This window comes from Sturnira hondurensis, unplaced genomic scaffold, assembly GCF_014824575.4.
Source record: "Sturnira hondurensis isolate 20B ecotype Veracruz unplaced genomic scaffold, ASM1482457v3 Scaffold0003090, whole genome shotgun sequence".
NCBI classification, from domain to species: domain Eukaryota; kingdom Metazoa; phylum Chordata; class Mammalia; order Chiroptera; family Phyllostomidae; genus Sturnira; species Sturnira hondurensis.
The window spans coordinates 9,737,011-9,762,038 of NW_028075721.1; the positions used below are offsets into that span (position 1 = coordinate 9,737,011).

At 46.0% G+C, this 25,028-nt stretch overlaps 1 long non-coding RNA gene across 1 annotated transcript; it reads right to left on the reverse strand.

Annotated features, from left to right (window-relative positions):
* Positions 1 to 9,948: 9,948 nt before the first annotated feature.
* LOC118983778 (uncharacterized) lies at positions 9,949 to 24,701 on the reverse strand. Its single transcript, XR_005065801.1, has 3 exons — positions 24,691 to 24,701; positions 20,183 to 20,189; positions 9,949 to 10,003 (listed from the first exon to the last, which is right to left on the reverse strand). It is a non-coding gene; the product is annotated as an uncharacterized LOC118983778 (long non-coding RNA).
* Positions 24,702 to 25,028: the final 327 nt, after the last annotated feature.

The following is a 25,028-nucleotide window of genomic DNA, read 5'->3' on the forward strand; positions in this document are numbered from 1 at the left end:
TAAAAAAAACTTTGTTGATGTCTAACATACCTTTAGAAAATTGTGTACAGCTTGATGAATTTTCATAAAGTGGATACAACCATGTAGCCAGCACCCAGATCAAGAAAGAGGACATTAAAATGGAAGATATTTACTACAAATGATATATTATTACTTTTATATTATCTCCTAACTATGTACTATAAAATATATCACAGGCTTAGGATAACAGGAAGAACTTTTAAGATGACACTTTATCCTCACGTGTGACTCTTACCACTCCACATGTGGTATTTAGAACATATATCTGTTTGCTTCTGTGTAATGAAGATGTGATTTACTTAATTGCCTATTTGTTTGCAAAATTAACGTGTGTCCAGGCTGATATTGTAAAATCATAAAGAGCAATATTATGTGAATCTAACTCACATTCTATAGTGCTCACATATCTACTTAAAGCATTGTTTAAATCATTTGTTACACGAGATTTGTAAGCATGGGTGTATATACTTCATTCTTTTTAGAGCAAGCTGAAATCTTGAGTCTGTTATGAGCTCTGTGTGTCCTCTGAGCCATGGTGGGTTTGCATGGAGCTCATCGTGTGTTTTTGCTTACTCTTTCTGGCAAGCTGGAAAATTCTGAGTGGACTGATTGGCATTAGTGTGTTTGATTGCAGAGCTGGCCTGACTTTATTCCATCCCAACGAACCCATGCCTGTGACCCAGCTCCTTAATGCACCAGGCTTTAAATGTCCAGTTTACCTGATGGAGAACTTCATTCCTGATGTAGACATTGCCCAAAACTTTGGATGGAGTATTTAACCTGAAATACTGTCTTCATTCCAACTGCTGGAAAAACCAATTCTGTCAGATAATTATAATAAACATTTGGAGGATAAAATTCCTGCCTAGAATCGAATCAGAGTATTTTGCTTATCAGGAAGGCCATTATATCACATGAACATTTTCACTGTTCAGTTCAATTAAGAGAGCAGTCCTGGGCAATAATAGCTTAAGAAATCTTTCATAATCTAAAAGTTGCTTAGCCCAATGGATTTTTAATAATATCCTAAGGAGGCCTTTTCCCCTCATTGCCCATCTCTACCCAAGGATAAAATTCATCCATTATTCAGAGCCATGGCTCAACCAACCTTAATCCAGAAAAAAAGTTCTTACCTGGTGTAAACTTACTTTCTGCTGTCTAGAATAGCCCATGCGGCGACCAGCATATTCATTTACTTTATTGATACATATTGTGTCTTCCTCAAGGCAGAGCAGGGTTCAATTATTCGCTATGGCTAATTTTACTTTTTCCTTTTTGGATCGCATTCTGCTCCTCATCAGCTCCCCCCTTAGCCTTATCTGCTAACAACAAAAGCTCAGTAGGAGACTAGCAGTAGCATGATAAAATTAAATAGAATGTCACGAAAAGGCCTGAGAGTTTGAAAGGTGCCTCTTAACTTCAGCAGGGAGGCAAAATAACATGGCACTTGCCCTTGGCTTGGACAAGTTTATGTGGCAAGTATATGATGGTTAGTCTGTTTGTTTGCTCTTGTAGGCCACTGTTTTTCTTTACATAACAACCATATTCAAGTAGGATCACTTCTGAGTATCCATGTTCCCCGGTAAAGGGAAGTGTTGTTATCCTGTTGTTGCCACTGAAGCCTGTTAGGACTTTTAATTTGGTTGTTCATTTAGGCATGCATGGTTGCCACAGCAACAACAATCTCCTGGTTCCTTTAAGTCCTCCATGCAGCGAGCATCTGTTGAGAGTCCTACAAAGGTGTCATAGTTTCTATCCTTCCCATCACATGTTGAACCCCACATTTGCTCTCCTTCTGAGCTACAGATTTATCAAGGATCTCTAGAGAGGGGAGTCTCTTTGCTGGAGCCAGTCAAAGGAGGCATCCAAATGAAAATGAGGCCTTCGTTTTCCATGGGTTCTGCAGAAGACCTCAGAGTAGGTGGCTTGGAATTCAGATGATTATGAAAAATTTTGGTCAGCTGAAATGTGAACAAATCCTTGGCAGAGTTCACAGCCAACCTTTTATAGGGGTGGCCAGGACACTGAGTGTCCTGCTTTAAGCCAAAATTGTAAATTCTAGCCCAAACTCTCAGTGGTATGCAACAACAGGGTGCAGTCTCTTGCCAACGATTTTTCATAGTCCAAGACCTTCTCCTTAAGAACCATATGGTTTTCAGAAAATATGTGTCTTGAAGGGACGCATTTATTCTTTTTCACTTCCTCCTAACCGAGGACTGGTAGTGAAAGCTCACATGTTTTCAAAAGCTTTTGTTGGAACTGATAGATGACCGTCTCCTGAGACACTCTTCAACATGAATCCTTGTCTTCGCTCCTGTCCTAATTTATCTCATCTGCAATTTATACAGTCACAACTGGAGGAGAGTAAACATTTCTCCATAAATTATGTGCTGGCCAAGAAAAAGGAGCTGAGGCAGGGGCAGTCTATCTTTCCCAGCTGCTGAGATATCTCAAGTACTTGAAGAATCCTTAGTTGAAATGCACGTGTAAATGTTAGGGCTTCTGACTGAGTAAGTTTATCAAAACATCATTATAGGTTTCCTACTCCTTCTGTCATTACTCTGATCAAGATGATCAAGAACAGATTTCTGTGTTCATTTCTGCAGAGAAGCTTACTCATTTCTCTTCAAAATTCTCTCACCTAATGATACCTATTGTTCAATAATAGATAATATTTAACAGTAAAATGTTTTACTTGGAGTAAATTATCTTTGAGAAGATTCAACTTGGAATTCTCTGCTGATCCAGTAATTGTCATTTCTGCCTTTCAGTTTAAAGGAGAAACTCCCAGACTGAATACTGTTCTTAGGTGGGAAGGTTGAGCCTGAGTTACTCTGGCTTCCACAGACGGCGAATATGTTCCAAGGGCCGCTTTTCTACGCGTGTTTGGGGGGCTCCTGGGACTGGTATCTGTAGGCCTCTCCTATTCCCTCTCCCCTTTCTGGACTCTGTTTGCTTTTTGTTCTCATTTTATCAGCAAAGAGCTCTTCTCTTCACTTTACTTTTTATTTCCTTAGTATCATAAGATTATAGTATTTCCGAGCTAGAAAATGCCTCCCGTCTTCACTTATACATTCTGTTCTTAGAACTTGCAATGTCTAACTATGCTTATGTTGTTCGCTTTTAAAAAAACTTGTATACATGAATTTGTTAACAGCTGAGCACAAGCCAAGCGTTTTATTATAAACTTGTACAGTTTATTATACCAATGCGGTTTTAAAGGACAAGGCCCTAATTACAAATGAGATTTTTTTCTAGGTCTAGCTCTGACTTTAACTCATGAGATGACTTTGGATAAGTGCCTTGATTTTGCTAGGTCTCGGTTTCTTTACATGTAAGTGAGAACCGCATTCTCTATAGTTTATGAGAAAGATGAATGAGAGAATGTACGCGGAGGCTCCTGGTAAAGGGTGAAGTGCTATGTATGAATGTGAGGTGTGCAGACACCCATTTATATTGCCTGTCTCTAGTGTCTGCATCACATTGGCCTTAACTGTGCCTTTGGCCAAGGGGGCAAAAATCCCATCCATAACCCATTGCAAAAATGTAGGTTTACCTTGACCAAATACTTTCACTGCTAGAAATTGTATTGCAGAAATGTCCATATGTGTGTGCATGTAGCCACAAATGTTAACTGAAGCATTGTAATGGAAAAACTGGAAATAACCTTGATTTCCCATCAGTAGGAAGAAAGTTTAAATAAATACCCGTGTCACAGAATACACTGCTACTCTAAACAGAAAAGATTGATATATTAGGTTATTGCCTGGAAATATTTTCCAGACATAGATGGTGTGAAAAAGCAATTTGCAAAGCAGTACTTAGTGTGTGATCTCATTTGTGATAAAACACACACAGAAATGAGACAAAAACCACAGGAACATATGCAATAGATTTGTATATCAATTTGTAACATCCCTATTTCATCTTATACCCCATGTCACTCTTGTCACACCACGCGGGGTGGGGAGTGGAGGTGAGGAAGTGGCTTCCGGAGTCACACTAACTTCGGGTCCTGGCACAGCACTTACTCCACGCGTAACTATGGGCACACGACTTAACCTTTCTGTGCTTCGTTTTCCCATCTCTAAACTGGACTTGACAATTTTGCCTAACTCAAATGATTTTAAATGCATAGGAAGAAAATCTAGAAGCACACGAGTGATTACCCTGCGACAGCGTCGGTGCTGTTGCGGAGTTAGAGTGTGCAGCCGCCTGGTCGTTTCCAGCTCCCTGACCTCGTTTCGCACCACGGCCGCAGCTCCTGTTGACGGGTCCCCATCAGCAGTCTCTTCCAAGGTCGGCGTGGTGCTACGAACGCGCAGGCGCCGAAGATGGTACGTTTCAAAAGAATAATGACATCTCGTCTGACACAGGAGAGGGTTTCAACCCGAATGTTTTATTAAGTTACTCATTCATTCGTTTATTAATAAACTATTTAGTAAGTCAACAAGTAGTTGTTGAACATCCGTGACAGGCCAAGCACAGTAAATGTTGGGTGTACAGAGATGATGAAAGGCTTATGTAAGTTATCTGATTCGACCGACTTCTCTCCTCTGTAGGTCCAAACTGGTACAGAGTTTGGTGCCTGGTCTTGAACAGACTTTCTGTGGTCACTTACGATTCTTCTCTATGAAGAGGGCTCTTCAGTGACTCAGATGGCAGTGAACATCTGAGAAAGCCAGTAGGGCCTTGGAGAGCCTGATGGAGCGTGAAGTGTCCCAGGTGATTCTGAAGGCCACCGACCTGGAGCACCATCTCCTCTGGTTGAGAGATCTAGCGAATGTTCCAGTGACAAGCAGGGCCGAAGCTTCCACGGCAAGTCTGGGTTTAAGGGCATTCCCTCTGGAGCCACACTGCCTGAGTTCAAAGCCAAGCCCACCACCTACCAGGTGGGCTAAACATGTACTCTTCTGCCTCATTGTCCTTACCTGTTGAGTGGGAGTAGTAATATAACTTCCTTGGGTTGCTTTGTAGATGAAAAGAGATGATACAGTTGAAGTACCTTTCATAGCAGTTAATGTATTCAAGCATTTACATGTGATAGCTGTTATTTTTCTTTTAAAATAAATTTTATCAAGAAATAAAGCAGCCAGTCCACCAGTGAGCAGGCTCCCGATACCAGGTACCTATGGAGATGGGATAAGAGCATAACATTTAAGGAGATGATGAATAAAGAAAATCAGAGATAAGGAGTACAATTGATACAGCCCGAAGAATCAGAGGGTCTTAGGATTCTAGAGTCAGAATCCATTCACTCATCCCACCCATCCATCCTGTACACTGAGCACCCACTACCTGCTAGAAGCTGTTCTAGTTGCTGCGTCTACGTGGTGACTATAACATTGCTGCCCATGAGGTTTATATGTTAGTGGCAGAAACTGGGCCGTGTGGTTCCCCTCTTATCACGTGCAGGCGCCGGCTACAATGCACCGGATCCTCTGTCCTCTGTGTTTACGTGCCCAGGGAAAGTGCGTTAATGAACAGGAGCAGTGCCTTCCACTCTGGGACAGCTGGGAATGTGAGGTTCTTGCCAAAGTACCTAAGCACTGAAAATAACTCTGAATTCTGAATAAAGGAGCCTGAGTGCACAGGACAGCGTTAGAAAGGTCCTAGAGGTGCAGAGGAAAACGAACTGTGGCAAATACAACCCAGGTTTGAAAGGGCAGAAGGAAACAGAGAGCACGCTGGTGTGTGGCCCTAAAGAAAGCAGCAGAGGTTCGGTTTTTCCCCAGCAGAACCACGGGCAGACCCAGAGAGTCCGATGAGGCAGAATCATGAAGTGTGATGAGGGGGCTCCTGTGCCCGCCTCGGAAGGGTTCAGTGCTCTCATACCCAACTCTCAGCCATGCCCACCCAGCTCATCACGTCATGTACTCTGCCATCCGCCCTGCTGAGCTCTTCATGGGGAGGAGGCAAACCTTCCCTCCAGGGAGGTCACCAAGGATTGCAGTGCTTTGCTTCATGCACACCTCCCGCCCCCCGCCCCCCCCCCCCGGGGGACGGAGCCGTCACCCTCCCTGCTGTGTGGACAGATTGAGGAGCCTCTAAGGCTTGACAGCGGGTCGGTGCCAAGCCAAGCGTCCAGAACCAGGCAGGGGCACACATTTTTGGCTGAATCTAGTTCCTCTTTCAGAAGAGCACCCACTGCCTCTCATTTCTGATCTGGATTTAATCCCCATGGATCACAGTTTTGTTCTGTGGATCCAGCTGGATCCACAGATGATTCAAAAGACAATGTTTCAAGGGCTCTTGGTCCCTGACTGGCTCACAGAGCTATAGAACTCTGAGAAGACCAACCTTCCCACTACAGACGAGAAACCAGGGCTTGGGAAAGTCAAATGACCATCCAAGGTCAAGTGACTGGTTGGTGAAAAGTGCTGGACTAGGACGAAGGTTACTAGGCTTCATTCCAGAGTTCTGGCAACCATATTAACATATTTTTTATTATAGTAATAGGGAACTATGCTCAAAAATAACTCATAAGGCTCCTAGAATAGAGATCTTAGATGTCATAGGTCATAGAGTATAGAGATAGGGTTTTTAAGTACCACTTCCATTTATTTTATTTGAAATAATGTCTGGTGTGGCCCAGCAATGAATCTGAGATGTGTTCTCCTGCAGAAGCCTGCCTGTGTGCCTGTGTGCCCAGGGGTGATGTTGGCGTGGCTCCCTGAAGATTTCAAGAGGATGGTTTCTCTTGGGTTTTATTTCATTGTAAAAATAAATCTGTGGTGGTTTCCGTTTTCCTTGTCTTATGAGCTGGGGGAGTCAGCCAGGAGGCCACTGTCTCCTGATTTTCTTTGTGGTCATTACCGTCCTCCTTTCAGACCACAATTAAGACCACTGGGCCGTAAATAAACTGCCAGGGAGGTAATGAACTATACATGTGGTCCTCAGTGGGGAGGGAAAGGGGAGGTGTGCAGGCAAGCAACACTGACCAAAATATTTCTTCCAAAAGCTCTCATGCTTGCAATGTGAATTCACCGCTGGAAGACTGCCATGTTCTCTATTTTAAGATTCCATGTCCCTTATGTGTCGCTCTGCTGCTGCTTATTCTGCTGTGGAGTGTGCCGAGTAGAGGCGGAGATAATGCGCCCTGGAGCTGGACTATCTGGCCTCGTCTCCTTCGCATTTACTCATTTTGTGGTTAGGGGCAAGTGACTTAATCTTTATGTGTTTGTTTTCTCCCCTTAAAGGGGTTTGAGAAATTCATGGAACACGAATGATTGATATGAGGGCTAACTAGATATAGTATAGACACACTGGCGTGGAAAAGCCACTCAGGGAATGTTAGTGGTCACCATTAAGTCTTCTGCTCGTGCGGCCCAGCAGGGTGGAGAGAGCACTGGGTCAGTGGGTCAGGAGACACAGGGCCTGGTCCTTGCTCTCCCTTTATATGGCTGCATGATTCTGAGATAGTCACTTGATTCCCAGCTCACAGAATGCAAGACACAGAAGCAAGTATTTTGTTCAATCCCCTCATTTTACGAGGGAAGTTGGGCCTTGAGAGAGGGAGAAGCTCACCCAAAGTCCACAGGGAGTTAACGTACAGGCCAGGATCAGCCAGCGCCTGCTCTCTTGACTTCTAGCCCCAAACTCTTATATTCATTACTTTGGGGACAGAAGGCCTGCCACGTGTCCCCAACTTTGCGGAAGACCTGAAGACTTTGGAGTTGGCTGGCAAATGGTTTCTAACACGTTGTCTTTGGCTTGCGGCCATTCCAGAAGCAGCAGCTGATACCTTTTAGTAGGTAGGTGTCAGAAGCAAAATGATGCCTTTATGATGCTCCTGGGTGAGAGCTTCTGTACCTGTGGAGACCCCCAAACACTCTTTCCAGGCAACAGGACAAAGTTGAACTGGTCCTTAAAGCCCAGATTAATTATTGACGATGTTTCTTCTCCCTCACTTGGTTACTGCCAGAAAAACTCACAGTGACTGTGTCTGCCTGAAATTTTAGAACTCTCACGATGGGTCCTTACTATTATCACCTTTCTTCTTCCTTCTGACTCCTACCCAGACCCTGGAATGATAGGTTGGTCAGTGTATCCCGTCTCGGGTCCCTGGTTTTGATCTGCAAGGTCCCCTTTCTCTTTTGCACCCCGACCACAACAGATGCTCAGCAAAGCTAGTCCTCTGTTCGTTGTTTTAACTATATCCCAAATTTCTGGCTCTGGTCCATTGTACATATTATGCCTCTCCATTGATCCTTGCTGAATCCTCTCAGATTAACTATTATATGTCTCTGAAGCCACAATAGTCTCCCTATTAGAAGTGATCTCCTGCTTCTTAGAATTTTCAAAGCTGTGTCGATGGTAACCGATAGGCTCCACATGTCTATAGTGTTCTATGTTTCTTAACGAGCTCCTTAGGAACCACACACTGACGTCTTTTTCTCCCTTAAAGCATTTAGCAGAATTTCTTTCCCATTGCAGGGACTCAGTGAGACCCTGCTTGGACAATTGTTGTCTTGTTAGTGGGGTTGAATAAGGAACTCCAGCCTTAATCGAAAGTTTACCTTCTACAATCCAAAGTGCTTTCTCCCTGGGTGTCATTGTGAGCTCACCAGTCAGTTACAACCATTTGCAGGCCCCCTGAAGCTTTGGCAGTGCTTAGTCATTTGTAGAATTCTACTTGTTGGAAATCTGGAGTGACACATTTTTGAAATTAAAGTCAATTAAAATTAATTTTACTCATCTTTTGTTGTTAGCTCAAACTGTCAACACAAGATAGAGAAGCAAACAAAACCAACTTTAAAAATGCAAGTAAAAGTTTAAGGATGTCAAGAGATGAGCAAAGAAGCTCTAAAACTTTCGCTTGCTCACCCATTCACTCACTGTTGGCAAGCACATTCATGCAGTTTGACTCCCTGAATTTCAGGAGAAAACACAGTTGTGTTATTTCGTTCATACAAAATTCTATAGAGCTCTGCATTAGAGCCCTGTGTTTCTGAAATTCTGTTTGCCAAAATAATGGTCAGAATTAGTTTTTGTTCACAGAAACACTTTGGGACAAATTTTTATCCCCAAATTTGGGGAGGAAAATGAGAAGAATGCAAAGCTTAATCCTTGGAGTTCCTGAAATAAGCCTCCTCCATTTTCTGTTTGCTTTTTAAATTTCGTATTTAGAGAATAGTAGGTGAGTGTTTCTGTGGCTAATTAAAGACATGTAAATTGAAATTCTCAGGTCAGTAATTAAACTGAGGAGCGCACTGGGTAATGTTTACTTTTGCACTCTGAGATTGTGAGTTCAGTTCCTCTCCAAGGGGCATGTTTCATTTCTTTCTTTCTTTTTTTCTTCAATCACAGAGATTAAAGCAGTCTGAATTTTATAATAGCATCTTGTGAGGGAAGAGGTGGGGGAAAGTTGGAGCAGTTTCCGCAGACACAGGCACACCTGAGATATCGCAGGTTTGTCTGCAGATTGCATCAGTTAAGTGAGTCATGTGAATACTTTTTCTGTTTCCTGGTGCATATAAAAGTTATGTTTACTCTGTCCTATAGCCCATTAAACATATAAAAGCATTATGCCTGAAAAATTTGCATACTTTAATTTAAAGATACTTTAGTGCTAAACAAAAATGCTAACCATCATCTGAGCGTTCAGCAAGTTGTAATCTTTTTGTTGGTGGAGGGCCTTGCCTCGGTGTCGGTGCCTGATAGCTGATGAGCGTGGTGGTGGCTGAAGGTTGGGCAGCCGCGATAATTTTGTAAAATAAGACAACAATTAAGTTTGCCACATCAATGGACTGGTCCTTTCACAGATGAGGTCTTTGTAGCATGTAATGTTGTTTACCCATAGTGGAACTTCTTTCAAAATTGGAATCAATTCTCTCCAGCCTACTGTGTTGCTTTATCAACTAAGTTTATGTCATATTCTGAATCCTTTGTTATCATTTCAACAATCTCCCCAGCGTCTTTGCTGGGAGTAGACTCCATCTCATGAAATCACTGTCTTTGCTCATCCATAAGAAAGCAACTCCTTGTCCATTCAAGTTTTATCATGAGAGTGCAGCAATTTAGTCACATCTTCAGGCCCAATTTCTAGTTCTAGTTCTCCTGTTTCCACCACATCTGCAGTTTCTTCCCCCACTGAAGTCTTGAACTCTTCAAAGTCATCCATGAAGGTTGGAATCAACTTCTTTTAACTTCCCGTTAACATGGATATTTTGACTTTTTCCCATGAATCACAAATGTCCTTAATGGCATCTAGGGTGGTAAATTGCTTCTAGAAGATTTTCAATTACCTTGCCCAGTTATATCAGAGGAATCACAATATGTGACAGCTATAGACTTAGGAAATTTATTTTTTGAATAGTAAGACCTGAAAGTTGAAATTACTCCTTGATCCTTGGGCTACAGAATGGATGCTGTGTTAGTAGGCATGAGAACAACATTAATCTTGTACACGTCTCCATCAGAGCTGCTGGTGGCCAGTGCATTGCCATTGAGCAGTGATATTTTGAAAGGAATTTTTTGTTCTGAGCAGTAAGAATTGATAGTGGGATTAAAATATCGAGTAAACCATGTTGCAGATATATGTGCTGTCGTCTAAGCTTTGTTGTTGCATTTACAGAGCACAGGCAGAGTACATTTAGCATAATTCCTAAGGGCTCTAGGATTTTTGCAATAGTTGATTGAGCATTGGCTTCAATTTAAATTCATCAGCTGCATTAGCCACCAGCAAGAGAGTCAGCCTGTCCTTTGAAGCTTTGGAGCCAGGCATTGACCTCTCTGTAGCTGTCAAAGTCGTAGCTGGCATCTTATTCTGATGTAAGGCTGATTATTCTACATTAAAAACTGTTGTTAAGTATAGCCGCCTTCATTAATTATCTTGGCTAGATCTGGATGACTTGCTGCAGCTTCTACATAAGCATTGGCTGCTTCACCTTGTACTTTTATGATACGAAGGCTTTTCTCCTTAAACCTTGTGAACCAACCTCAGCTAGCTTCAAACTTTTCTTCTGCAGTTTTCTCACCTCTCTCAATTTTTATAGAATCTGAGAGAGTTAGGACCTTGCTGTGCATTAGGCTTTGGTTGAAGGGAATGTTGTGGCTGTTTTAATCTTCTATCCAGACCACTGAAACTTTCTCCCTATCAGCAATAAGGCTGTCTCTCTTTCTTCTCATTTGTGTGTTCACTGGAGTAGCGCTTTTAATTTCCTTCAAGAACGTTTCTTTTGCATTCACAAATGGGCTACCTGGTGCAAGAGGTCTAGCTTTTGGCTTATCTTGGCTTTCAACAGACCATCCTCACTAAGCTTAATCATTTCTTGGTTTTAAATTATGTAAGTGACAGGCATGTGACCTTTCACTCGAATACTTAGCGGCCACTGTAGGGCTATTGATTGGCTTAAGTTCAATGCTGTTTTGCGTCAGGGAATAGGGATACCCAAGGAGGGGAAAAGAAACCGGAGAATGGTTGGTCAGTGGAGCAATCAGAACACAAACAATGTTGATTGAGTTAAGTTTGCCATCTAATATAGGTGTGGTTCATGGGGTCCCCAAACAATTACAACAGTAACATCAGAGATTACTGATCACAGACCGCCATAACAAATACAGTAATAATGAAAAAGTTTGAAATATTGCAAGAATTACTAAAATGTGACACAGAGACCTAAAGAGAGCAAGTGCCAGCAGGGAAATGATACCTTTAGACTTGCTCCATGCAGGGTTCTCACAAACCTTCAATCTGCATAAAATGCAAATTGAATATAGCAGAGTGCAATAACACAAGGAATATCTTGTGTTATTGGGAATGCACTTTGATGTTCCCAACTTGAAATCCATGTTTGGAGAGCCCTGATTTATCTAATAGTATCTGGAATAAAAGTTGGAGTCCCAAAGCTGGGACTGTTTGCAGAGAAGAGTGCCTGCGGAGGGGAGGTTAACGTTCAACTCACATCGCGCCCCGGTCTTACGACAAAGCACTTCCTTTCTTCTCTGTGAATGTGTGCTGTACATGTCGTATACTCTTGGTGTGTCCACCGTTCTTTTGGCTGCTCTCCACAAAGTTATTAATAGCTGTTAACTTTGGCTTGAGGCTTTGGGCATTTATTTTGGGTGAGAAAAGNAACCTTCAATCTGCATAAAATGCAAATTGAATATAGCAGAGTGCAATAACACAAGGAATATCTTGTGTTATTGGGAATGCACTTTGATGTTCCCAACTTGAAATCCATGTTTGGAGAGCCCTGATTTATCTAATAGTATCTGGAATAAAAGCTGGAGTCCCAAAGCTGGGACTGTTTGCAGAGAAGAGTGCCTGCGGAGGGGAGGTTAATGTTCGGCTCACATCGCGCCCCGGTCTTACGACAAAGCACTTCCTTTCTTCTCTGTGAATGTGTGCTGTACATGTCGTATACTCGTGGTGTGTCCACCGTTCTTTTGGCTGCTCTCCACAAAGTTATTAATAGCTGTTAACTTTGGCTTGAGGCTTTGGGCATTTATTTTGGGCGAGAAAAGGTAGAAGGAGAAAAAGACTTTTCAGGAACACTGTGTTCTTTATCAAACCGTGGAGCCATTCCAAGAGCCCCTCTTCTGACAGTCCATACCTGTGAGATCTAACCATGGTTAAGAATTTATGTCTTTAGGCTGCAGGCCACCGTTCCCAGTGATTTGTTTTGAGGGGCAGGTGCCGCGATGCCATTTCAACAGTGTCACGGCTCTTTGTCCGTATTCATAGGCTCCTGGGCAGCAGGAAGTTTTGAAATCCAATAAATATTGAAATACAAGAATAGATTTCAAAATTACCTTTCTACTAAAATGACAAGACAAAATTCCCTTTGTTTCTGTGAGTGTCTTAGATCAGGGGTGCCTGACCTTGTTGGCGCCAGGGGTGAGCGGTGGGGGAGGGGGTTGGATGGTGGAGTTCAGGTGAGCTTCGCTTGCAGGTTCCTAACAGGCCTTAGCCCTTTACCGGTCTGCAGCCCAGGGACTTGGGGACCCCTGCCTTAGGTCATAAAGGACATTTGCATCGAACAGGGTTTTAAGTAGCTCTTGTTTCTTCTGCTCTCGCATTGTGTTTATGATGTCATGAGTGGTTACCATGGAGGCACTTGTCATGATGCAGGAGATGTGTGGATTCAGGTGTGGAGAAACTCGGGCAGTGAGAGATGGGGCTTTGAGAAAAGGAGACAAATCTCCTTTCATTCCAACTTCCTTAGTAACAAAAGGGTGGTGCTGAAAAAAAAAGGAGGGGAGAGAATGTACATGTGATAGCTGAAAATTAGCTTTTGAACAGCATGCTTTTTATGCTTTGCACGACATATTGGAAAGTCTTCCATTTAGTTTCTTTTAATTTCATTTTGATCACATTTCTTGTAGTATGGTGATAAAAATAACTTATGTTCCTTCTTGGAGAAATAAATACGGCTTATGATAGCAGAAGACAATACCGTATTATGAAGTCCAAGTTGAACAGGGAAATCTTCTCAGTGATACACCAGGAAGCTCAAAGGTGATATGTTTTTGTCCAATTTGGGTGGGGGCGGGGAAGGGGGGAAGGCTGCCGCAATCTGCAAAACACTACAAAATAAGATAGAACCAAGCTAACGATGCAGCTGGACCGGCTTGCTGCTGGCATTTGACAAGCTAGGAAGATGAGACTGCAAAAATCCACAGGGAATTGTTTTTCCCTTCATGTTAATGAAGTACCTAACACACATTTTTTTATTGGGATGAGGGGCGGCGGGGGTGAGGACTCGGGTGCGCTAAGCAAGTGTTTTTAAGGGAATGATCCAGAATCCCCTGCCTCTGGCTTGGCATAATCAATGCCTTTACTGCTTGTGTGGAAGCTCCATCTTTTCTTGGAAAGGACCCAGGGCTGGCAGACTCAAGCAGTCAGAGTGGTGGCTGGTGAAAGACGGACCTGCCGAGGCTCTGGGTCCCAAACACTGGATTCTGGGAGACACACCTGGGTCCCAGTCCCACTGTTGCCACTGTGGATTTACCTTTTGACCTTTGCCAAGGCCCTTAACTGTTCTGTTTTCTCATTCTATCAATCAAGTGGGACTGTTGCACAGATACATACTAGTGTATAAAATATACTTTTTAGGTAGGCTACAAATGCAAGAGATTAGATCTTAATATTTGAGGATTTGTGTCAATGCAGATACATAGTTGTTTTCTTGGCCACTAAGTATATCCTTCAAGGGCCTTCAGGATGCAAGTGGGTACTTTGGTGAGCCCTAATGCTGGTTGCTCTGGGGGGAAAGGGCATAATAGGATTCTCCAGAGAAACAGAATGGATGGGACTGACCGACCCACCTACCTACCTACAAACCTACCTATGGATCTGGAGGTGTAATTCAGTCTGAGTCAAAGGCCTGAGAACCAGGGGGGTTGAAAATGCAAACCCCAGGCTGAGGCAGGAGAAGACAAAATGAGCTTATGTGGAGACGCAGGGATAAAGGATCCCATTCCTCCTTTCTCCACCTTTTGTTCTGTTCAGGTGCTCAGTAGTCGATGATGCCCACCTGTATTGGGAGTGCAATTTACTCTACTGAATTCACAGATTTGTATGCTGATCTCGTCCAAAGACATCACATATCTACCCAGAAAGTGTCTAATCTGGGTGCCTTGAGGCCCATTCAGGCTGACAGATGGGATCAATCATCACGGAGGGTATGTGCCTAGGCAACGCTCCACTCCTACAGGGTCAGTGTAGTCCTCAACGCGGCGCTTGGGGCCTTCCCTAATCACTGTCAAACCAAACTTTCCAATCTCATTTTCTTACCTCTCAGGTGCCAAACCCAATTTGTCACCAGCATGCCTGTGGACCTTCCTTGCAGGTGTTTCTTCTTTCCTTGCCCGGTCATTGCTACCTATGCTCTGGCTTGCCCATTCTATTCTGATCCCTCCCTATGAGCAAAACCCATTACACATACACATACAGGGTGTGCACCAAACAGGGGTATCTGGCCAGGGCAGGGGGACAGGATTAAAGCCAGCCAAGTCGTGTGACCCAGAGAGGGGCTGTGTCTGCTCAGAGGAAGGGTACTCTTTCCTAATTGAAGAAGGCACTGGGCAGGGCAGGGTGGCTCTGCCTGTATTGATCAAATGAACTTTTTATCTGTGTTCGTCCTGTACTTCTTGAGATTCTAACAACCTTGAGGACTCAGGCTGGTATTTTCTTATAGCTATCTCACATGGAATAATGCGCAACTTGGTTTTGAATTTTAATCAGAGCACCGGGCTCTGAGTAAGAAATTGTGCTGAGGACAGAGCTTACCTGGTTCTCTACCTGTCCACGTTACACAGGCTTCAACAAAAGAGAAATATATTCCCAATAAATACGGATGGCTCACTTATCTATAGTAACAGTGGGAAAACATCCATACCATTCTCTTTTTAAAAAAAATTCGGTACCAATCTTGCTTTCTGGGAGGCAGAGGTAAGGAGTGGGACCATTTTCTCCGAGACCAGATTTTAGATGAGGCTCTTGGGTCTGGGTCTGCATTCTCGACTGCTTTCAGAACCCCATCGCCCTGGGCTTTGTGGGGGGCCAGAAAAGGGGGCCTGTATTTTATGGCTCACTGAAGATCCAGGCTCTGCTCGGTGTGTTGACATCAGGAGAGCCACGTGTCTCTGTCCCCAGGGTGCTCTTGTGTCACGACTGGGGAAAACATGTAAAGGAGTGACCATAAAATGACACAAGAGGCCCTAGAGCAGCAAGAACAGGCACAGAGTCCTAAGGGACCCACGCTTCCGCATTGGGGCGAGCACAGGTGGGGTGGCCGGAGAGAGGAGGTGGCCACCAGTGGTGATGTAGCGCAGTCTCATGCACACCCACGTCTTCCGTGGCAGTCTCGGTGCTGATGGTTCTCTAGGTGTGTACCCAGCTCTATCTACCACTGTCTTCCCATCCGGAGGTCTCAAAGACTCCCTTTACCCGTTATGTACCAAACTGACCTCAGGACCCTTTCACTGGAGTCTGGTCACCTTTTCATGTTCCGTCTGTTCACAGGGCACCACCCACCCATCTGGTTTGGGAAGTTAATTTGCTGGATTCACTGTCCATTCCCAGCCCCCCAGTCCGAGTGAGATGAGTGCGATTTCTTCCTCACGGGGCCTCCACATCCACTCTGGGTCCCCAAGCCCTTCACCCACAGCAGCCGGAGCAAGCACTTTAAAATGCAAATCTGATCGCGCCCCATGCTCCCCAAACTACCCTCCTCCCCTGCTTAAAACCTCTTACTACTTTTTCATTTCTCTTAGGGTACAGAGCCATATCCTCAGTGGAGCCTCTAAGACCCCTCATAATCTGACCCCTGGCGACTCCCTAGCTCCATCGCAGACCAGCACCCCCAGAGGTCCTGACTGGTCTTCCTGCTCCTCCCAGGCCCAGCCCCAGGCAGCACCCTCTGCCCGGGGGTCCTCTTGCCCATTGCTGTTGCCACTCCCACCTCAATGGCCTAATTCGTGCTTCTCGTTATTCATATATCAGCACAGCAATTCCTTCTTCAGGGAACATTTCTTTGATTCCCAAGACTACTTAGCACTTCCTCCTTGGACACCTCAGCACATTTTCTGATCAAGTCTCACAGTTTGTAAGTGTGCATTCATTTTTGTAGTCACTTGATGTCTGTTTTCCCGAAAGGTTGTAAGCTCCAGGATACTTGGCTGGGTTTGCTCTCTACTACATTTCAGGGGCCTAGCACACTGCCTGACACAGCTTACACTCTCATCGGATCATGCGTTGGGTGCATGGATGCCTGACTCAGGAGAGGGCCACCCTGTGGGACAGCAGTGAAGGCCACATGGGAGGAAGTAGCCAGAGATGAGATTGGGAGCAAGCTTGTGGTTGAGCTATTGTCACCTGGGCACAGGAGCGCTGTGACACGAGGATGTGACAGGCCAAGAGCTGTGTTTCAGAGCGGTACCTCTAAGAGGAGTGTAGTGCAGAGGCAAAGGGCCTGGGAACCAGAGGCACAGAGAGGCAGCTGATGAAGATGGAAGGAGAACTAGAGAGGCGGGACGAAAGCTTCTGTGCTTCCTGTGTTCATTTCCACCCCCACCCCGTGCACCAGGGGAAAGGCAGTAGTGGCGAAGGGGCTTTACCCAATTTTACATTTCTAACCAGCCTTACCTGAATGTTGTCGACGCACAGGAAGAGTGAGAAGGGGTTTGGAATCGGCAGGGCAGTAGGCAGCGTGGCAGAGTCAGGAATCGGGTGGGGGGGTGCTTTCCCCTTTCCCAGGCACAAGTGCCCCTGGAAGGTTGAGAGGAAAGGGCACTCTTGTGACCTGCTGCCCTGAGCTGATGGTGAGTTTGTATGTGCAGGGGTGAGAAGTCTCGGGAAACCCCTTTGAGGCCAGGCACTCCTGGTCCCTGTCTTTCTGTCCTGGTCTGGCAGTCTGTCACAGCGCCCTCCTGTCTTATAACAAAGGGTTTTTTGGGAAGGAGAGAGTGAGAAGGGCCAGTGATTTGGGGGCCAGGGAGACACATAATAAAGGGTGCTAGCCTTGTCCTGGGCTTGGGACCACAGTTCTTACTTACCTTGTTCTTTCCCATGGTTTCTGTCCCCTGGACCACTGTGTCAGCGCCATAAAATTAACTGTTCCACTGTTCCACCATGGTTGAGTTGGATAGAAAGAAAAACTTGGTGCCACACATTTTAGCTTTTGGGGAATGTCTTTTACGGATCTGGCATCCCTTTCTAGAATGTGGCCAANTGGGGGGCCAGGGAGACACATAATAAAGGGTGCTAGCCTTGTCCTGGGCTTGGGACCACAGTTCTTACTTACCTTGTTCTTTCCCATGGTTTCTGTCGCCTGGACCACTGTGTCAGCGCCATAAAATTAACTGTTCCACTGTTCCACCATGGTTGAGTTGGATAGAAAGAAAAACTTGGTGCCACACATTTTAGCTTTTGGGGAATGTCTTTTACGGATCTGGCATCCCTTTCTAGAATGTGGCCAATATTGTAAGAGTGTTGCGTTGGTAGGGCTCATGGCTGGTGTATCTTGTGTCATTTGCTGGTATTGATTCCACGCAGGGTCAAACCTGGCCATGCGGGTTGTGCATTGCCCAGATCTGGCCAGCCCACTCATGTGGACTCCCATGGGAATGGTGCCCCTGGAGGTGGGCACCGTGGCAACCCTGCCCACGGAGGGTTCAAGGCAGGCACTCGCCTTCTTTTGCTGACTCAGAATGGTGTACCTCCTTCAGTGTCCGGTACCAGGTAATGCTGACCCTGCAGCTAGGACCCAGCTTCTGCATCTAAATCCAATTTAATTTTGCTGCACCTCAAGCCTTCCTGGCTAATCAGTGCTTGAGTAAATGAGGGAATGGGAAAGGTTAACCCCTCCATGTAGGAGCCAGAGGGCCACACAGGGTCATGATTTGTGTTGCAGGTCCCTGAGTGCCACTGGCAGAACCAGCCACCTGGTTCTGTAGTTCACCCGCCTGGACCTCAGCCGTTCGCAGGGGGGACTTTGCCTACATGCAGGGCCCCAGACGATGGGCTCTGGGTGTTTTTCTACCTTTCTTCCCAAGCCCCTTGCATCTTTCTGGTGCACAGGGCCACCTGTCCCCTGCCTGTTCTGTTCCCTCAGGGCCTCGCTGTCAGTTGCCGTAGGTCATCCTCTCCCATAAGGTGTTCATTAATAAATGGAAGTTTATAATTCAGTGGGGAGGTATAAAAGATAAAATAGTCTTTAAAACATGAAGGAATTACTCTGCGAGGGTGGAGTTCCTGGCTGGTTGGCAGAGTCATGAATCTGTGGGTGGGTCTCTTATAAGGGGGAGCAGGGAAGGACCTTCGCAATGACTTAATGGCAGCTGAGGAAACTACAAGAGTTAGTGGACTGGCTGGAGCTAGAACCCAGAGGTTTTTTATACCATGAGCCACTTTGAACTGAAGTCCTTCCTGACACCTTTTTCGCTCTACACGACCTTCCTGCATTTGGACCACATATGCCCCATCTGTGTTCTGGGGAACCAGAGGGTAGTCAGTATCAAGGGGACAGGGAGCTCAGTCAGCAGTGTCCTGGACCCTGGCGTGACCTCAGGATCCATGCTTTTAAATGCCATTATGAAATGCAGTCTATACAGAGCTCAGAGCTTCTTCCCATCAGACTAATGCAGCCCTGGTAGAGGCGGGGTGGCGGCTGGCTGCCTGGCAATCTCCCGGAGCCTGGGAGAGGGATTACACTCGCTCAGGCAGCCTTATCACCGTAATAAAAATAGGAGTTATCTTTATCGACTCATCAGGACTGCCCATTTAGACGATTACCCCATTTCCAATCCCATTTCTAGAGAAAAGAGGATTGCCGGGCACTTTCTCCCACCCCCCACGCCTGGCCAGGGCCCTGCATTTTGGTGGCTTCATGGGGGGATGTGTTGGACGTAGGCACGCAGGAAGCCAGAGCTTTGCCCTCTTTGTCTTCCAGAGCTGGCAAGCCACAACGGGATGGCGGTCCCCTGAGAGATAGGAGAGGAGGAGAAACAGCCCAGCAGGGGCCTGAAGCAGCTGGCTGGTGTCAGTAATTTCCTGCAGGAGATTTTGCCGGCCGAGTACATGTCACCTTTGTGTTGCCCCTCTGCTTTCTCTATGTGCCGCTAAAATAAACTGAAGCAGCCCTTGGGCTGTGCTCCTCTAAATGCAGTTACTCAACCTTATCTCTGTGGAGTGCAGGTGTAAAGCAGCAGCATTTATTTGGAACGAGATGGGAGGAGGTAAGACAGAAAGATCCCTGAGCAGCTGGAATGCACATTACGAAGTTTCTCTTTTCACACAGAAGAGCCTTTTGGGCCCTTGCTCAGAGACCATTGACTCTTACTTAACACAGAGCTCTAATTAGCTTGGTTAGCTGCTTCCTGACACTGAGGCACATTGGAAGTGGGAATTAAGGATGGGGAAAGACCACCCCAAGCTGGAGCCAATGGTTAAGAGCCAGACCAAGGAGGTGACATATGTGGGGACAACTGTGGGTGGTACGATGCTCACAGGGGGATGTTGGATGAATGGCCAACAACTTCTCAGTTCATGGCGCTCAGTGTGTCTGGTTTGACCTCGATGGTGAGAGGCAGAGAGAAGGGGACAGGGAACATGAGCGGGGAGCTAGTCCCCAACAGGCCTTGTGTCTGGGGGAAGCCCTGGGTTTTGGTGCCCAGAAGTCCTCACCTGCTTTTGCTGGAGTCCTCCAGATACAACATCTGCTCTTGATTCTTTATTACGCTTTGTCAGCAAGAGTATATTCGTGTGGATGTTTCTACAAAGAGTTTTGTGAGGCATCAGAGTATAATGGATAGACCTGGGCTTGGGATGAGACAGGCCTGTGATCAGATCCTGACTCCCAGCAAGCTAGCTGGGCACTCTGGTAAAGTCAGCGAGCCTCAGTTTCCTCGCCTGTGTATCTACTGTGCACCTTCCTGCCTGTGATCCTTCAGGAGCGCCTCACTGCTTTCGTCGTCGTTCTCAGGGAGAACGCCCTTGCAGGCCAGAGTTACCAGGACACCCAGGACAATCTGGGTTTCCAACACTGGATGACTTTTCAGTGTAATTATGCTCCAAAAACTGCATGGGATGTACTTGTACTAAAAAATTACCCCAAATTCAGGTTTAACTAGACATTCTGTATTTTCAAATAGACCTCTTATTTTTAGATTCATTTTAGATTTATAGAAAAAAGTATGAAGTTAGTACAGTTATATAAATGTTAATATCTTATATCCGTAGGCTACATTTGTCACAATGAATGAACGAACGTTGATATATTATCATTAAAGTTCAACTTTATTAGATTTCCTTAGTTTTTACCTAATGTCCTCTTCTTTCCCAGGATCCCATTCAGGAAACATCCCATTTAGTTGGCACGCTCCCTTCCCTTCTGAGGCTGTGATATCTTGTCAGTCATTCCTTGTCTTGACAATTTTGAGGGGCACACTGGCCAGGTGTTTTGTACAGCGTCCCTCAGTTTGGGTCTGTCTGATGTTTGTCTCATGACTAGACTGGGGTGATGTGTTTTCAGGGGGAGGACCACAGAGATCAAGTGCCATTTCATTATATCATGGGAGGGGTATGCATTCTGACTTATCTTCTTGATGTTGACCTTGATCATCTGAGGTCCTGTTCATCAGGCTTAGCATCCTGTGTTTTCATTTGCTAAATTCCAGGCATATGAATCCATTATGACCCGTCTTTCGCATGATCAGGCCACTGGCTTACTGCTATGTGCTTTTTCTGCTCCAGACTTAGGAACTGCTGGCTCTTCTGCACAACTCTCCGCACATAGAGTTGCTATGAGCAACTCTCAGTCTCCCTTCCGCCAGGCTTGCTATTTCCCCTGCCTGGAGTGTTTCACTCCTGTATACACTCCCCTTCCCTGGCTAAGGCTGGGCTAGGCACTGGCGATCTGCCCTGGACCCGCTCCCCGGGGGTACTTGTCACTCTGTGGTTCTGATGTTTGCTTATGTCTCCCCGATCCCAGTGCATCCCTAGTCTTGTGCAGTGCCTGCTGGACCTCAAAAAATAATTGTTGAATATATGAACAATTACTCCAGAAAATCCAGGTAAAACCTCTAGCACAGTGTCTGCCTTGTAAACAGTAGGTGCTCAGTAAGTGCCTGCCTGTGCCTTTCAATACAGGGAAAATTATCTTCCCTAGATCTGAGCAACTATATTAAGTTTGTTCTTCCCCGACACCCCCGATACAGGCTCCTACCTGCAGACGAGATTCTGGAGCAGTGGTCTCCTAGGATTACCCAAGAGCCACAGTTACCTGCTTCAAAGCGTCAAGGAGGCCACTTAATGACAGATGTTGGGCTAAGTAGGCTACTCTCGGTCAGTCTGCAAATTAAAAAGGCCTCCTTCTCCCAGTGGAGAAGCTTCAAATTATGAACCCGTTGGCCCAAATTTCAATAATCAGGCCCCCTGACCCTTTGTTATCTAGTGAAAGGGACCCACCTCACTCCTTTAGTGGCGCGTACACAACACGTATGTGAGTGACATTTATACCTGGTGTTGCTTGTTCTTGATGACCAGTACACCTGTGTGTTTATGTGTACATGAACTTTTTCCTTTTCATTCACCCAATGTAGTTGTGACTCCACCCTGAGACCCAAAGGGAGGAAACAGCCGATACAGCGGTCCCAGGGATCTCTGATGAATCACAGAACTGATGAAAATGTCCATCACGTACTCTCTGTGCCAGATGCTTCGCCCTCCTCACCTCTAACCCTCCCCATAACCCTGCAGGGTGAGAGTCATCATTCCCTATCACAAATGAGGACGCTAAGGTTCGGGGTGAATTTGCCTGAATTTGTAGTAGAGACAGCCTGGGAACTAAGGCTGTGGGTTTCAGACTCTGAGCTCCTTCCACTGGAATTGGCTGCCTCTTTGTGGTTCAGAAAGTTCTGTATGACAGAGTCAGCATCCCCAGTGGCCTGTGCTCATTAGAATGCTCTTGGACCTACTCCATCCTGTGTGTCCCAGGTCACCTTCCTAGAGCAGGTCCCCAGCAATCTGCGCTTGTACACCTGCGGGGGCCTCCTTCATGGGTTCCCTCCTTCATGGACTCCTCCTTCATGGGTTCCCTCCTTCATGGACTCCTTCATGGATGCCCTCCATCATGGACTCCTGGCCTTGGGCTCCCCACCCACACAGGTCACTCTGTGCTGCTGGTGCCTCCCTCAGGACCCGCATGATTGCCCGTGTTCAGCCCTGCATATTCTTTGCCTGGCTTCCAAGACCCTCTACTGCACTCCTTTCTTATATCTACCATCATCTTGAATTAGCCACAGTCTTTTGCATGCCCCCCATGCCGATCCACATGCCCACATGCCCAGAATGCCCATCCACATTTCCGCTTCTGTGTCTGAATCTGTCCTTGGAGACCCGAGGCTGTCTCTCCATGCACAGATTCTGCCTTTCCCTTAAACTCAGGGGGGCTCCCACCTTTGGCCTGGGTTCCTCCTCCTGTCCTAGGATCTAATAAGTGCCTTTAGTCAGGGAGCCAGGATGACCAGGGGACTCCCCTCAACTGTTTCCCTTCTCTCAGGCATCGCAGTCCTGTGAACCAGTGTCTGAAGAATTGTTTTATAAAATTTATCCAGTATTATAAAAGTGTATAACACAGGGCTAGTTGGTACCAGTTATTCTGTCATGACAAAAAACACCAGAGTTCCAGGAAGCACTTCAGAAATTTCTTTAGTTAAAACAGAGTCACTAGGCGCTAAGCACAAAACAGGAAGAAATGGGGGGGAAAGGAGAAACAGGAACAAATAGAGAAATACCACGGCTCTGCTCACCTGGGATGTTTCGCTGGTGTTCTGGGATAGAATGTGGCATTGGGACAGGGGTTTCTGGAGGGATCAGAGGCCTGGGAAGGCTGCACCTTTTCCTTTGGGAACAGAGTGCTGCAGCTATCAGGTCTGGAGTCGTTCTCCCTTTCCTCTGTGAGCTCCAAGGACGCGGGCTGGGTCATTGTGTCTGGGAACCATCAAAACAGATCCACACAAGGCCAAGTTAACGAGGAGCCCAGTCACTGCCGTGTGGCTGAGTCTCTCTAGGAGTGAGCAGTGATTGTGCAGCCTCGGAATTTACTCTACACGCAGGTCACAAATGGCCCAGCAGTTGAGCAGAAAGGCTGGCCAAGGGAGTCTCAGAGAATTAGCTGAGCCAATATGCTCACCAGAGTAAAAGATATTGGATGGAGAATGATAAGGGCAAAGGAGGCCCAGGAGGTGGCAGACGACTGCCAGACCCGGGAAGGCTTCAGAGCTGACAAGTCAAAGAAAATAGGATGGGACAAGCAGCACCATCATGATTTCTCTCCTGGGCAGGGAAAATCTCTCAGGTTTAGAGGGCATGAGAAGGAGAAAGAAAGAAAGGATGAGCATACTGATCCATTCATTAAGTATTTTAAGGGCCTATAGTGTGTCAGACACTGAAAATTTAGTGTCTGTTATACACTGTAATAAGCAAAGGGTCACAGTGAAGTAAAACCAAGGTGGGTATGGGACAGTGAAAACCACCAAGATGCAGAGAGAGAATAGGATGCAGTTGTGGAAAGTCCAAAGGGAGGTATGGTTTGTTTGGTTCCTTTGCTACTTAAGGCTGAGGAAACTGACTGAGGTGGCTTGCCCCCAGCGACCGGGGCAAGGTACCTATATGCTAGGTACTAGCATATGCTAGCATATGCTAGGTACTTCATGTGGGAGACGTCTCAGACCTTCTTCAGTGCTTGGTCTGCTGCCAGCCCGGCTTCCAGAAGCTGCTTCCCTGTGGCTAGGCTGGGAGGCTATGACCCAAGCAGGTGCCTCAAGAGCTGATGTTTTCCTCTCTGTCTTGTTCTGAAGACCTGGGTTCAGATGTTTGGGAGTCCCGTTATCCTGCACTTGATTGCTGGGGCGATCCTAGACCCAGGGAACTCATCAATGGAGCAGAACTCTACAGGGGATACTATGACACAGCTGCCTGGCAAAAGCATGGCTCATAGAACATTCAACGGAGGGCTGAGAGTGCTGGGTATTTATCCACCAATCGCCATCCCTCAGTGGCTGAGCATTGCTCCTTCCTGAAAATGTTAACTCCCCAGTTCTTCCAGCCTGCCCTGTGCATGGGCCAGTCTGCTCCAGTCACCAAAGAATGCCCTCAGGCAGCAAGACACCCATGTTGCTCTCAACATATGTGGGGATTTCTGGTGATATCCAGGGTGGGACACAGCGCTTGCCACAACCCCCAACCCAATAATCAAGTAAATATGTGTGTATGTCTCTCTCCTTTCCTTCATTCCTTTACTTATTCTTTCAGAAATATTTATTGAGCACCTACTATATGCTAGGTACTATGCTAGAAGTACTGTAGATCCAGTCGGTAACAAGGCAAGCTAGGCCCAGTTTTCAAGGGACATAATCATAACAGTAGTTCACAGCAGCAACGACAAATGCCAGAGCATGTCTCCATGGGCCAAAATCATAGCCCAGCTCCGCTGTCTTACCATTTTCCCTCAGCACTTTTTCCCAGTTCTCCGCAGTCCTCCCGTCTCCTAGCCCACTCA